This window comes from Podarcis melisellensis, assembly GCF_964234715.1.
Source record: "Podarcis melisellensis genome assembly, chromosome: 15".
Classification (NCBI taxonomy): domain Eukaryota; kingdom Metazoa; phylum Chordata; class Lepidosauria; order Squamata; family Lacertidae; genus Podarcis; species Podarcis melisellensis.
In genome coordinates, this window is record NC_138532.1 from 36858662 (window position 1) to 36874007 (window position 15346).

Here is a 15346-nt window from a genome sequence, read left to right on the forward strand (position 1 = left end):
ACAATATGGTTTTTAATTGTATTTTTAAAGCCACACCCTAAACCACTTGATTGTATCTCATCAGCCACTGGTGGTCCATGAGCCACAGTTTGGGAACCCCTGGATTATAAAATTTACGGAAGGATAAAGCCATCAATGGTTCCTACTCAGGATGCCTATATGTTACCTCTGGGATTAGACGCAGGATGTGTGTGAATGCTGGCCACTGGGGAACCATGGCGAGAGAAAGCTATCACTGTCACATCCCGATTTTGGTCTTTTCCCATTCAGGCACCTGAATGGCCATGGTGAAAAAGAGGATGCTTGACTAGAAAGGTCTTTGGTCTGGTCCAGCAGGGTTGCTTTTAGGTGTAGTGGACAGAGGCAAGTTTTCTCTCTCTTGTAATGCTATAGAACTCTGATTCATTCAGTGAACCTGGTTGACGGAAGATTTAGGACGGTCAGGACTTTGCACAAAATGCACAACTGATTTAGGGAATTCACTGCCGCAAGATATGGACAGCCGCTGGCTCAGATGGCTTTAAAAGTGGATTGGACAAATTTATGGGGAAGGCCACTTATGGAGCAGTGACTATTACTCATGGTGGCAATAATAGTAATAATAATATTTCTTTCTACCCCATCTTTTCCTGGGAATCAAGGCAGAAAATAGAAAAAGATAAAAACACAGAAAAGACAAAAGTCCTAGAAGACCTGCTCCCTGCCTTGCAGGCCTTTTCCCACCTGGCATGGGAGAGGGGGCCTGGACTGACTCCAGCTGCAGAAACTGAGGTTGCTGAACAGACTTGGGCTGGGGTATTGTTTAGGGCAGGGTTTCCCAAACTTGGGCCTCTGGCTGTTTTTGGACTATGACTCCCATCATCCCTAGCTAGCAGGAACCAGTGGTCAGGTATGATGGGAACTGTAGTCCAAAAACAGCTGGAGATCCAAGTTTGGGAAACACTGGCTTAGAGTTTTGTTGAGGGCAGGGTCGTTGCTGTTGCTGATGTTAATTATTTTGTATTTCTATTTTAGATGTTATGTTTTATGTGCTTTTTGGTCTTATATTTACTGTTTCTGACTACTATTACATTACGGTTTTTTAAATATATTGTAAGCTGCCTCGAGCATGGTTTTAACTATGGAAAGGCGGCATACTAAAATAATTTAAAAGAAGCCTCCATGTTGTTAGGGACCAGCGCTTGGAGGGAAGCTATTGCCTTTGTGCCTGATTGGCTCACATGGCAAATAGGATGCTGGGCTGGATGTGCTCTTGCTCTGATCCAGCATGGCTGCTCCCATGTTCTCAAAGGCGTCGTTACAGAGCAACATCATTGTTAATATTTTCATTTGCCAGTAGCAACGACACTGTGTGCATCTTCATTTCCTGATACGTGCGCTTGCCGAAGGTGACTTTTTTCTGGAATGACTTTCTTCTTAAAAGGGCACAATAGTGCTGTAATTCTATCCCTTCCTGGAGTGGAACAGATAGTCTGAAACACAAATGTGTTTTGAGCTTTGTGGCTTCACTGTTAAGAGGAGAAAGCATCTCTTTCTTTTTCTTTTCAAAAGCACCAGTAGCTATGGTATCGCTTGCCTCTGAGTCAGTTGAACACTTGTCATGAAACCCGCCTGTGGTACAATGCTATGCCACCTTCTTTCATTTTTGTTTCTTGCAAGAGAATCCTTCAGTTTCATCTTCTTCTAAAAGGCAACTGCAGCTTAACACCCGTTTCTGAGCAGTTCTCATTGCTGATCAGATAACGAGTCGGTGAATAGAACAGTTTCTGAACCTTCATGATAGAGAACCGCACTAAAGTCAACAAAAAAGAGTGGGAACTTGTGGGTTAACCAAGAGTTTCAGCATCATGTACAAGTTGGGTTCCTGGTACATAGAATTGTAGAGTTGGAAGGGACTCTGGGGATCATTTAGTTCAACCACCTGCAGTGCAGGAATGTACAGCTGTCCCATGTGGGGATCAAACCATGGCGTTATCCGCACCACGCTGTAAGCAACTGAGCTATCCACATTTACTTGCTGCACAGGTGTTTTGTATCTGCTAATGTTGTGTGTACAAGGTGCCTCAGCCTGAATTATAGAGATGTGATTCTTCTGAATGGAGACCTGTGTGGTAAGGCTCTTTAAAACACCTGGTGCTGCATTTAAATAAGACTATGATTAGCAGGTATTCAGAAGTGTGATCAACTCTTAACATCTACTGCCTTACCACTTTTCCTTACTTTCCCTCTGTTTTTGGAAACTTCTGCCCTGATTTAACATTCTGTCTCCTTCCTTAGCAGTGGGTCCCTACTTCTTAAGTAATTTCCTGAATAAATGTGGATTTGGTTTGGTAGGTCAGAATCTATTTTTCCTAAACTACAACTTGTTATATATATGAATTGTAGGCAGACAGGGTCAGAAATGGCCAGAAAGAACATAAAGGAAACTATATACCTTTCATTCAATCTTTGTAGCTTGAATAGATGGTTGGAACATGGCCTATGAAAAGTTTTGGCAGGATTTTGTTAGGCCATCCTGTCTCATTCCAAATAACATAGATGGTCTATCTTGATCAGTTGCTCACCTAAGGATAAATACTTTATGAAGTGGTCTCTGACCCACAAAACTTATGCCACAGTGCATTTGCTAGTTTCCAAGGTACCACTGGGCATTTCTTACCACCTGTTTAAATCCAGGTTTAATTTGAGGAATGTTGAACCTGGGATAATTAATTCTCAGGTATAGGTGTTATGCATCTGCAAAAACTGAAGCAAATTATTGTCACATTGGTGGGATTCCTCTGAATAGGTTTTGATCCCTTTCCTATTCGTTACCAGGTTTCCTGGACCTAAACCTGTCCAGAAAGGGGAAGTACAGTTTTTATTTAGAGCAATGTGACACTTTAGTTGCTGCAGCAAACATACAAAGCATGTTCTGTGCACAGTTTTAAACACCACTGTTCATGAACCTCAGAAACTTGATCAGAGAAACCTGGCCTGTCTGTGCTGATGTTTGAAGGTGCAAATGCACTTATTTGTGATTTCCACACGTTATATGTTCCCTGAAGCAGTCAGAATGTGTGGAGCTGCCAGCAGATGTAGCTTCAGCTTGTTCTGAAGGGCTGTAGCTCAGTTTTGGAGTTTGCATGCAGAAGGTCCCAGGTTCAAACCCTGCCATTGCCAGGTAGGGCTGAGAGATACTGCCTACCTGAAACCCTGGAGAGCTGCTGCCATCAGTGTAGACAGTACTGAGCTAGATGGGCCAGTGGGTCTGATGCAATATAAGGCAGGTTCCTATGTTCTGTTTTCAGGTAACCTTACCCAAGCGTTTTTGTGTATTCTGAACAAGAGTGTAGTTGTTTCAGTGTATATAATCTAGGTACCATGTGCTGTTTCCCACCTTCCCAGGAGATGCAGGACAGGTAGCAACATCCCTAATATCCTCTCCTTACATAAAGCTCTTGTACTGCTTTTGAAATACACTAAGTATGGCAGTGGTCAGGCACCGGAAAGGTAGGATGTACACAAATATGCATGGCTTTTATCAAACCTTGTGCATAAGGTTCATCTTGGAAATTGTTTGGTTTTCCAAAGAGCTCTTTTGCAAATAGTAGCAGCAGAGGGGGAGAGAGAATAAGAGGGAGGGAGAATTTATCAAGCCAGAACATCAGTGCTGAAAATCTAAACCTAGGTGAACAGCATCCACAAGTGTTTCTGCATCTCTGAAGTGCTTACTGTACTTGCATTTTTTATGTTCTGTGATATGGCCACAAGAGGGCGCACCCACCTAAAACCTCACCTCTCTTCAGTTGGTATAAAGATCTTAACTTTAAAATCGCAGCACCCTTAAACCTCCTTCTCCAACCCTCAACCTCAAAGACCTTCCAGCTAGTTGCTTCTGCTATGAGATCCAAGCTCCTCAGTAAATCTCTCTTTTTATTTTGTTTGTTTATTTGCAGCAACAGTTCCTAAATTGGAGCTTTTGCTGGAATTGATTGAAATACAGTACTGCATTGCATCTTTTGATATCTGTACATTGGCAGCTCTCAAAGAAACTAAATGCCTTTGAATACAGTGGTACCTCAGGTTAAGTACTTAATTCGTTCCGGAGGTCCGTTCTTAACCTGAAACTGTTCTTAACCTGAAGCACTACTTTAGCTAATGGGGTCTCCTGCTGCCGCCACGCCGCCGGAGCCCGATTTCTGTTCTTATCCTGAAGCAAAGTTCTTAACCTGAAGCACTATTTCTGGGTTAGCGGAGTCTGTAACCTGAAGCGTATGTAACCTGAAGCGTATGTAACCCGAGGTACCACTGTAGTTAGTGAAAGAGCAGGGTTCAGTAGCTGCCCAGTACCCTGTGGGTTCATCCTGGACAGCCAATGAAATCCAGACCTTGAACAACTTCAGGAGCTGGCGAGTGAACTTTCCCTTGTTCATTTTTGACCCTCAAAATTGAACAGAGGACAGCTTCTTCCCTGCGAGATACAGATAGACTCCCAGCATAGATTCTGACAAGTGAAACTACATATCTGATGGTTTTCTAATATGTATGTATGTTTTGGGGCATGTGTGTGCACACAGTGCACTTGTTTACAATCTTCCACATATTCATTCTTTAAATTTTCAAGCATGCATTTGAAACTCCTGAGCTGCCCCTCCAAAACATAAATGTAGGGCCATAGAGTTGTAGAGCTGGAAGGGACCACGAGGGTCATCTAGTCCAACCCCCTGCAATGTGGGAATCTTTTGCCCAATGTTGGGCTTGAACCCACAACCCTGAGATTAAGAGTCTCATGCTTTTGGTTGCCTGACTACATGGGATACATTCCCACAATTATTAAGGAACTGGAATGTTTTAAAGATCTCTCTACGGATGCGCTCGCAACCCCTCTTCCCACAGTAGGGCTTCCACATCCAAGTGTTTGAGGTGTAAGGCCGCTGCTTTGCATGCAACAATTAAGTTCTATTTCTGCCTTTCAGCCCTTTTTGTGGGCATATAATTTCCTCAGCTGGGAGGAGCTGCTTTCTTTCTTAAGGTCTACGTGCAACTTTCCCTTGGGGTGTAGGCGGAAGCCTTGTTTTGTTTTATTGGTGCTATGGTCACTGCTTTGGAGAACTTCCTGCCATTGTTGAAATGCTGGAACTTGCTCACAAATCCTGCATCCTCCCATCTACAGGCCAGATAATGTTATCATGCTCTGGTCCACTGGTTTGGATTGGCTTCAGTTAAAAGTTGAGCATGGTGGACGCTTTCCTGGAACACTGCTTTAAATCACGCCTCCCATTTCTGCATGTCAAGTTCTCTGGTATTTGGATCCGTGTTTGGCAAGGAAAACTTTGTGTGTGCGCGCTAATCAGCCAATTAGCTTGTAGTGTTTTGCATATTATTGAAATGATTACTTGAAATGTTGGGTTTTATGGACCAGAGCTAGCACTCATTGTAGGCTACGACAAGGGGATATCACTGTGGACTGGAATAATGTACATATTTAGAGTGAACACTTACCCCTGCCTCATAAGCCTAATTTCTTTCTGGTTTTTCCACACATAAATTGCTGTCTTTCCCCCATCAGACTGAGTTAGAATCATAGAATTGTAGAGTTGGAAGGGACCCCATGGGCCATCTACTGTAGTTCAACCCCCTGCAATGCAGGAATCTGGACTAAAGCATCCATAACAGATGGCCATCCAGTTGTTGGGGGTTTGAGGGAAGCTCCTCCCACTGAAGGGGACCAAGCACAGAGGAATCAGCATAGCTCAGCCTGGTGCCCTTCAGATGTTTTAGACCATATGTAGGCAAACTAAGGCCCAGGGGCCGCATCCGGCCCAATCACCTTCTAAATCTGGCCCACAGATGGTCTGGGAATCAGCACGTTTTTACATGAGTAGAATATGTCCTTTTATTTAAAACGCATCTCTAGATTATTTGTGGGGCATAGGAATTCATTATTTTTTTGTCCAAAATATAGTCCGGCCCCCCACAAGGTCTGAGGGACAGTGGACCGGCCCCCTGCTGAAAAAGTTTGCTGACCCCTGTTTTTGACCATAACTCCCATCATCCCTGAACATTGGTCATGCAGGCTGAGGCCGGTGGGAATTGTAGTCCAAAACATCCACCATATTGGGGCCCTTCCCCTGAATCAAGTAGGACTTCTGGATAGCATCTATCAATGGAAGAGACTGAGCATTCACAGTTAAATGCGGTTGGTGTAAGCATCACTTTAGTCTCTAGCAAGGGAGAAAATGCTGTTTTAGCGAGGTCTAATGTACAAGGAAAGGAGGGAAGGGTCAGTGATTTGATCGCTGCTCTCCTTTCAAGAGTACAGGCCCGATGTTTCTTCTCAAGAGAATTTTTTGTACGTCATCCGTTGTGAAGCGTAGCCCAAAAGGTGGTTTGTCTTGTGGTTACATGGATGTGGAGGCTTAAGTCAATGACAGAAGAAAACAAATCCGCTTTGGCCATGTTTAATGCAAGCAAGTACAATCCAACACGGCATATTTGTTGTTTCTGCCAGTTAAAACAAACATGTAGAAAGGCATTACAGGCAGTGCTATAGCATAGAAATTCTCCTATCCATCTCTTGCCTATAGATCTCACCGCTACTAATTGCCACACCTGCCAGGTGCAACTTGAGCTGCTGCTTGTAAAAAGGAGTGGCACAGGCTCCATTTCACAGTGGCACCAAAACAACCAGATGCTAAATTCTGCACATCACCCACTCTTACCCCATGAATGTGCTCAATGCCCAGCATGTCTGCTCTCTTTTCTCCAGGGATCAACAGTGAGGAATGCCAGCCCTGTTGACTTTTCATGTTATTCATTTGGGACTGATCCACCAGCTGTTTCCCTTTCATTGAATGGAGTGTTTCGTTAGGCAGGTTGCTTTTATATCTGTCATACTTCATTCCCCAGTAGAACACATTGATCTGATTGCTAATAAATAAATAACATATATGCCCCTAATTCAAAAAGGAGGTCTGGATCTTCGCCCCACCTTTCTCTGGAATTAATCTTCTTTTTAACTTTCTAGTCCACCACTGTTATGATCCTGAATAGTGTTTGACATGTCCTCTGATATCTGGTGCGATTTGAATTAGTTGCTGTCACATCATAACCAGCCACCCCAATCTCCCCTAATTCAGATTAATAAAACACAGCATTATAAAACAGGGAGAGGGATTCTGTGGCCCTCCAGATAGTCAGACTCCCATGAGCTTCAGCTGGCATTGCTCTTCACTAGGGATGATGGGGACTGGAGGGCCACTGGTTCTCTGTGCTTATGGTAGGACAGCGTAGAGACTGTTTTAAATATAAGTACACTTGCAATAATGTTATTTGCTAAATTATTGAAGTGTAATCAAAACCCAAATTGATTAAAAAAAAATTGGGATCAGTTGGAAATGCTTAAACTTAAAACTTTGCATGGTATGCTCAAAATAACACGGTGATTTATATATCAGAAATGAATTGGGTAGAATTGGGGAATTGTAATTTGTGTTTGTTAATGTTTGCATTTTGTGTAAATATGTTTCTGTGAGTTTTTAAAATTAATGAAACTATAAAAAAAGGCAAGCAGACAAAACGCCCTTCTACAGAACAAGCTAACAACAGAAGCAGTCGAAATACATTAAATTTCCAACCTGAGGTCTTGGAAGTTCTTGATTTGCTGAAGTAAAATAAAAGAGAACTTCTAGAGGCCTTTGATCCATGCAGGGCTGTTTCTGTATTGCTGGCCTCGACCTTCCTGATGCAGTGGGGTCTTTGAGACACATTTTGTTCTCTTCCCCCTTCCCTCACATGGTCCATGCAGGATGGTCCATGCAGGGGCTGCAGGCCATTTGCAGAGACCAGCAGAGATGTCACAGTCTTCATGATAGACTTTTGTCAATAAATTTGGTGGAATCCTGAGGGAACAGCTACCTGTCCATTTCCACAGCATGCTTCACTGTCTTCCTTCTGGTTGGGCGCTGTAAGCAACTGTTGCAAGAAACTGCTGGCTGGGCATGCCTAGAGATAGAACAAGGTTGTCTTGGCAGTGACTCTTCTAGATCCGATCGTAGGGTTAGTTGGGTAAAACAAAAATGTAGAGAGGCAGATTGCATAGATGTGCAGTAGGCTTCAAGTGTGCCAAGGGAAGGAGGCCTAGGGACCATTTCCATTGGCCCCCAAATCAACGCAGCAAATGATACACCTGAAGTCTCCCATGCACCATGAGATAGATAGAAGGGAACCCAGCTTAGTTCTTGCCTCCCGTCACAAAATTAAGGAAGATTGAAGGGAGTGTTTGGAAGGCACTAGCTCTTTTGCTAGTATTTACTCACAGCTCATTATTTGCTCACTATTATTTGCTCACATTGGCCTTGATTGCATATCATAGTTAAAAGCATCTCAACCACTTTTAGCACGTGGGAAAAAAGCTACAATCCTTGACCTAGCATAATGGACAAAACCGGGATTGCTCAAAACCACGACTTGAAGTAAAGAACAAACCTTGACATCACAATCATGGTTTGCTTGGAATGAAACCGATCGTGATCCTCAGTTTGGGGAGCAAAGCTAGGAATTGTGGTCTGGACCATTGAAAACCCATGGCTGCAAGTGAGCTGTTGTTCACATATCCAGCAATGTAAATAAATTGTAATTCCAGCCTCCCCAGAGCTTACATAGTTTATGAATATGTGCCATGATTAGATAAAAGCTGCCCTGTCCCCACCTCAGTCTCACAATCCACTAGCTTCAGTGTTGGATTTGCTCGATCTTTCAGTGAAAGATTGGGGTATTTGTAGAATATTTCAAATAGGAGGTGAAACCTCTCAAAGAACCGACTCGCAGACCAGTTGACAGTGGAAAGAGGAAAGCCTTTTTTCCCTCCAAGGATGGCAGTGTACAACAGAGAAATACTTCCTTACAGGCAGAGTACGGAAACGGCAAGCAATGCAAATCCCAAAAAGGAAGAAGTTGGGAATACAGCAATATTGGTTGTTTTCTTTTGAGAAGCGCTTGTAGTGCCACTGTCCTGGCTGGCTGTGGTCTTGGTGGCTTGGCCAGGAGAAGATGAAGTGGCGTTGGTTTGATCTTTTGTGACTTTGGCTGCGTTGGTGGCTTGACCAGAAGAAGATGAGGTGGTGTTGGTTTGACCTTGAGTGACTTTGGCTGTGTTGATGGCTTGGCCAGGAGAAGATGAAGTGGCGTTGGTTGGATCTTTTGTGACTTTGGCTGTGTTGGTGGCTTGACCAGAAGAAGATGAGGTGGTGTTGGTTTGACCTTGAGTGACTTTGGCTGTGTTGATGGCTTGGCCAGGAGAAGATGAAGTGGCGTTGGTTTGATCTTTTGTGACTTTGGCTGTGTTGGTGGCTTGACCAGAAGAAGATGAGGTGGTGTTGGTTTGACCTTGAGTGACTTTGGCTGTGTTGGTGGCTTGGCCAGGAGTAGAAGCGGTAGCATTGTTAGCTGGCGACAAAGTGGCATTGTTGGTTAGCCCTTTAGTGGACATGCTGGTGGTGTTGGCTGGTGATGTGGCCATGTTGCTGACTGGGCTGGGGGTAGAGGGGGTGTTGGCTGAGCCAGGACTGGATGTGCTGGTGGTGCTTTGGAAGGTGGTGGGTGAGTCTTTTGCTATTGGCTCACAGTTACTGAAGTGAAGCCCACTGAGCATTAGGATAAAGATGGAGTGTGGACCGAACTGCATCCTGCACCTGGGGTTCTGGTAGAGAAGAACAATACAATACAATTAATATATAACTCACAGTTGTCTTTGTAAATGGCTTGCTGGCTGCTCAAACTAAGCCATCCAACTGTGCCTCCTTCACAAAGTCACCTTCAGGGCTCATGAGATCTTGTTTTTGAACTTTGCCAAGCATGTGGTGCACCTTTACCACTGAGATGTCTATCCTATGTGACTTTTTAAAAAGTGATGTAAATTGGCCCTTGGATATAGCGATATCAAAGCAGAGATTCATTGTTTTGCATGCCACACAACATCACAAGAAAAAAACAAGAGCTAAGCGGGCCAAATCTTGTTGCTTTTGATGCTGTCTTTTAGTACACTTTATTGAAGTTTTTGACCCAATCCCAGCCCCTGCTTTCCTCTAAGTATGCTGTATTTCCTGGGCCCCCAACTTAGAATGAGAGCCAAAGAACTACATAATTAGAAGAGGGAGTCTCACAAGTCCCTATTATTATTGTTGTTGTTGTTGTTGTTGTTGTTGTTGGTTTGTTTGTTTGTTTGTTGTTATACCCCAGCCGTATGACTGGGTTGCCCCAGCCATTCTGGCTGGCTTTCAACAAAATATAAAAACACAGTAAAACATCAAACATTAAAAAATTGCCTATACTGGACTGCCTTCAGATTTATTCTGAATGCTGTATAGCTGTTTATCTACTTGACATCTGATGGGAGGGTGTTCCACAGGGTGGGTGCCACTACTGAGAAGGCCCTCCAGTTCCTTCAGTGACTTTTTGGATTCTTTAGAATTTAGATTCTTTAGAATTTCAGCTTTTATTATAGACTCACTCAGTTGTTAAAATAAAAATGGAGATGCAGAAGCATTCATTATTTCTGGGCACTATGCAATAAATCAAAACCTCACCCCAAATATTATTACAGTTGCAACATCAGGCAGATAACAAGTAAAAAAATTAAGTGGTCCACCAGGACCCTCAACAATGTTCAAGTGGTCTGTGGAGAATAAACTTTGGGAACGACTGATCTAATGCACCAGTACCAGTGTTGTGATTATTGTGCCCTTGGAAGAAAGTTGGAAATCAGACAAAAAATAAATAAATCAAAGGAGCAGGTACTATCATGTTCAAAATGAGGCAATTATATCACAGTGTCAAATTCCATACCTCTCTCTTTTCCCCTTCGGATCCTCGTCCAGGGAGATCAAATGCACCTCCTTGGCTTATCCACCTCTCAGCCTTAGAAACAGCTGGGCAGGAATATTGGGGACTGCAATTTATGTTGAGCTTAAGAATGATGTAACCATGCAGCTAACAAAAGGTTCGTTTCCTTGTTTGCAAAGCATAATCCAAACTAAATATTGTTTTTAATAAAAATAGACCTCATGGAGCATTCAGGAAGCATAATAGAAATGCTGAAAGCATTTTCAACCTTGAATGTTTGCAGCAGTATATTTTGAAATCTAGAGCTGCAGTGTCTTCTTGATCAATTGTCTAGATAGGTATGGTCTGAAGGCACCTTGTTGAACTTTAGCAGACCTTAGTCTGATGAGCTTCTTGGAAGAAAGGAGGGATATAAATGTAAGAAAATAAATGCATGAATAAAAACAATCTAATCTGCTAACCGGGACGCGGGTGGCGCTGTGGGTAAAAACCTCAGCGCCTAGGGCTTGCCAATCGAAAGGTCGGCGGTTCGAATCCCCGCAGCGGGGTGCGCTCCCGTTGCTCGGTCCCAGCGCCTGCCAACCTAGCAGTTCGAAAGCACCACCGGGTGCAAGTAGATAAATAGGGACCGCTTACTAGCGGGAAGGTAAACGGCGTTTCCGTGTGCGGCTCTGGCTCGCCAGAGCAGCGATGTCACGCTGGCCACGTGACCCGGAAATGTCTCCGGACAGCGCTGGCCCCTGGCCTCTTGAGTGAGATGGGCGCACAACCCCAGAGTCTGTCAAGACTGGCCCGTACGGGCAGGGGTACCTTTACCTTTACCTTTTAATCTGCTAACCACCTTTTGAGTAAAACTATAGAAAGTTGCCCCAGTCAATCAGAATACTTTTTTAAAGACTCTTAACTCATTTCAGTAGAAATGCTAATAAAATCAGCATTCCCTCATATGTAGGAGGAAAATAGCAAATCTAAGGTAGTGGCAGGTGGATGCATCATCTCAAAACAGTGTGTGGTTTTATATTGCAAAAAGCAATGTTTTGCTCTAATGTAAATTTACAGATTTAATCAAATCAGTTTAAAGCCACTGGCATTTCATTAACCTGTTGACTGCTCCATTTGCCTTATACCTTTTATTATTATAATTGGGTTTTATAAACAATAATAATCTTATAGAAATAAGTATTCAGTGGTACCTTGGGTTACAGACGCTTCAGGTTACCGACTCCGCTAACCCAGAAATAGTACCTTGGGTTAAGAACTTTGCTTCAGGATGAGAACAGAAATCGCGCGACGGCAGCAGGAGTGGTACCTCAGGTTAAGAACAGTTTCAGGTTAAGAATGGACCTCCAGAACGAATTAAGTTCTTAACCCGAGGTACCACTGTACCAAGTTTTCTCATGTCATATGTATATCGCAAAAATAACATAATAAATGTGGAAAAATATCTACAACATATGTTTCAAGCATGATGATGTGAAGATAAGCTGGTCTGTCATTCAGAAAGGCACACTGTGTCTTAGGCTGTGAATATTTTGTGCACCTGCCTTTTTACTGTGGGTAGAAGAAGAAGAAGAAGAAGAAGAGTTTGGATTTGATATCCCGCCTTTCACTCCCCTTCAGGAGTCTCAAAGCGGCTAACATTCTCCTTTCCCTTCCTCCCCCACAACAAACACTCTGTGAGGTGAATGGGGCTGAGACTTCAGAGAAGTGTGACTGGCCCAAGGTCACCCAGCAGCTGCATGTGGAGGAGCGGAGACGCGAACCCGGTTCCCCAGATTACGAGACTACCGCTCTTAACCACTACACCACACTGGGTAGGGCCTGGTGAAATCTCAAAACCCAGTGGTATGGCTGTGAACAACTTTCTGGGGCAGCTAAGCTTTCAGGCTTCCGAATGCTCCAAAAGAAGAACTACATCTGGGTGCTGCACGATGCTTTGATGGCTGAGGCATTTGGCCGCCTGGAGACCTCAAACTAAAGCAGCAAAAGGCTATAAGCACATTCCGTGTTTCCTGCACATCTTATGTAGAAAGATGGATCACTGAGCAGCACTGTTTTAATCAGAAATTAGGTGGCGTGCGTGAGATGAGAAGGGGAAGCAAGTGGCTTTCAGGGTGTATCCTGGAGAAAGCTGCCTTTGCTAAGAAGCTTGTCAGATACCCTCAGTGAGAAGATTAGCAATGGAAGCTGAGCTTCCCTGAGATCACGATGACCAGTCTTCACCTCAGATGCTTTGCCACAGGGCAAGGCTGCTGTGTTTGAAGGCAGAGGTGGGAGAAGCTAGGGATCTGCGGGCAATCTTTGAATGGATAGATTGGCAAGATTTCTCTCTCTCTACTTTCTCCACACCTAATAGGGCTGAGAGGCCAAAGCACTTGCCCCATCTCCTGTTGTTGTTGTTGTTATTATTATTATTATTATCATTATTATTATTATACCACACTGCCAGCATCCTCACATTCACTTTGAGAGCCCTGTTAGGCTGAGAATGCAGGGCAGAAATGCAAGCAATAACTAAAAGGGACAACACACATTTGGCTGAGATGGAGGGCCCCTGGTCAGGCAGGTTCTGCCTCTTCTGTGTGTCTGGGAATTCACCCTCCCATCTCTCTCGAAACCAGCTATGAGGAAGCTGTCTGAATGCACTGGTTCATTTGGCCCCAGAGTAGTGTAGGTGAGCAATAGGCCCATTTTTAGCACCTCTGGGATACTGCCACTTTACCTTTTCTTCAGTTATGAGATGAGCATATTAATCCTAGTTCTCTCTTTGTTTTTCGGTTCTGATTTCCTTGAACCACGCTGGGGGAAAACAACTCTGTGGTTTGGGTTTTTTTTAAAAAAAATAATAATGTAGAACTGGCCTCCCTTTCTGAATCCTCTGCTTCTGGTAACCATGGAAATGGCTGCTGCAATATGTAACCTGTTGTGGGAGCTGCAAAGCAAGGATCTGGCACGTGTCAGGCTTTCGCTGCCAGTTCTGCCCCTCTCTACCTTAGCATCTCGCGAAGGAATATTTGCATTCCAAACAGAGTCGTGGTTTTCCGCAGCCCCTCACAAGGACACTGGCCTGGGTTTATTTCCAGAGTTCACTCCTCCAAGCCTAGACAGCCTCTGACTTTTATTACTGAGGTAACTAAAGGCATGAATTTACTGGTCTCTCTTTTGGATTAGTACCCAACCTTTCCTCCCCCCCCAAAAACCAACTAACTAGAATATGCTGTTCCTGCTGCTTTAGGTCAGCTTAATCATTCAGCCATCGCCTATTCCTGCTTTTTGTGTGCACCCAGTTCCTACACAGCAGATACTTTGCCCATAGCTTTCATTTCCAGGGAAACCAGGCTTCTGCATGGCTGTCGCCAGTACATCTGTTCAGATAATTGGCTTTTTAATGGACTTTCCTGGTCGCTTCTAGTGAAAGCTTCATGTTGGACAGTGCAGAAAGCTGCCTTCTGTCTGGTCCGATTATTTGTCCACCTAGCCCAGCATTTTCTACTCTGACTGGCAGCTGCAGCTACAGAGGAGTCTCTTTCCCACGCCCTGCTACTTGATCCCTTTTTAAAGCTGGAGATAGTGGGGATTGAACTTTGGACCTTTTACATGCAAAGCAGGTGTCCTACCTCTGAGCTGCATGGGGATGCTGCTTCCCCCAATCTTTGTGGGTTCTTAGGATCGCATTATCCTCATCAAACATTCTGTCATTTCCGGATACAAACTCAAGGTTATTCAGACAAGACTTGAGCCCTATACACGGAAGGGCTGTAGCTCAGGGCAATTTCTTTGCACACAGACGGTCAAAAGTTCAATCCCCAATGGCAGCTCCGGGCAGTGCTAGGAGACTCCCTGTTTGAAACCCTGCAGACCTACTGCCAGTCAGTGTACAGTGGTGCCTCGGGTTACATACGCTTCAGGTTACATACTCTTCAGATTACAGACTCCGCTCACCCAGAAATATTACCTTGGGTTAAGAACTTTGCTTCAGGATGAGAACAAAAATTGTGCTCCAGCGGCGCAGCAGCAGCAGGAGGCCCCATTAGCTAAAGTGGTGCTTCAGGTTAAGAACAGTTTCAGGTTAAGAATGGACCTCCGGAACGAATTAACTACTTAACCTGAGGTACCACTGAATTCCCTTACTGGGCTAGATGGACCAGTGGTCTTGCTCAGCAGAAGGCAGCTTCCTGTGTTCAAGCAGCATGTTGTAACGGGATTGGGTTCAAGCTGTCCCACCCTGCCTTATTCAGTTACATCTATTCAGTTCTATCTACAAACAATTCTTTGTAAAAGTGCTGGTCAAACAGATGGGGATAGAGGAGCAGCCTCTCTGGAGCTCTATGGGAGATTAGGGACCAGTGCACACCAGATTAAAAGATATGGCCATCCAGTGAGCATATTTTTTGTTCTGAAGAAATGGCCAGATTTTTCACTATGAACTCTTGTGTTGTGATGCATTGCGTGCCCCATCTGAATTGCCCCCTAAAGATTCAAAAGGGCTATCCCTGAACTAAACCAACCTTCCTGTTAGTTT

The 15346-nt window shown here is 44.1% G+C and overlaps 2 protein-coding genes across 12 annotated transcripts in view; one reads left to right on the plus strand and one right to left on the minus strand.

Annotated features, from left to right (window-relative positions):
* Window positions 1-15346, minus strand: part of EVI2A (ecotropic viral integration site 2A) — a 172658-nt gene that overhangs the window by 131468 nt on the left and 25844 nt on the right. Inside the window, exon 3 of one of the 5 annotated variants that reach the window (XM_081890666.1) lies at window positions 4147-4263. The exons of 3 other annotated variants lie outside the window; for them this stretch is intronic. The gene's annotated coding sequence lies outside the window, so the exon portion shown is untranslated. Of the gene's footprint in view, window positions 1-4146; window positions 4264-15346 lie in introns of those variants that run through there. One more of the 5 variants, XM_081890669.1, reaches the window with a different exon arrangement.
* Window positions 1-15346, plus strand: part of NF1 (neurofibromin 1) — a 159691-nt gene that overhangs the window by 69379 nt on the left and 74966 nt on the right. The gene's annotated exons all lie outside the window — the stretch shown is intronic.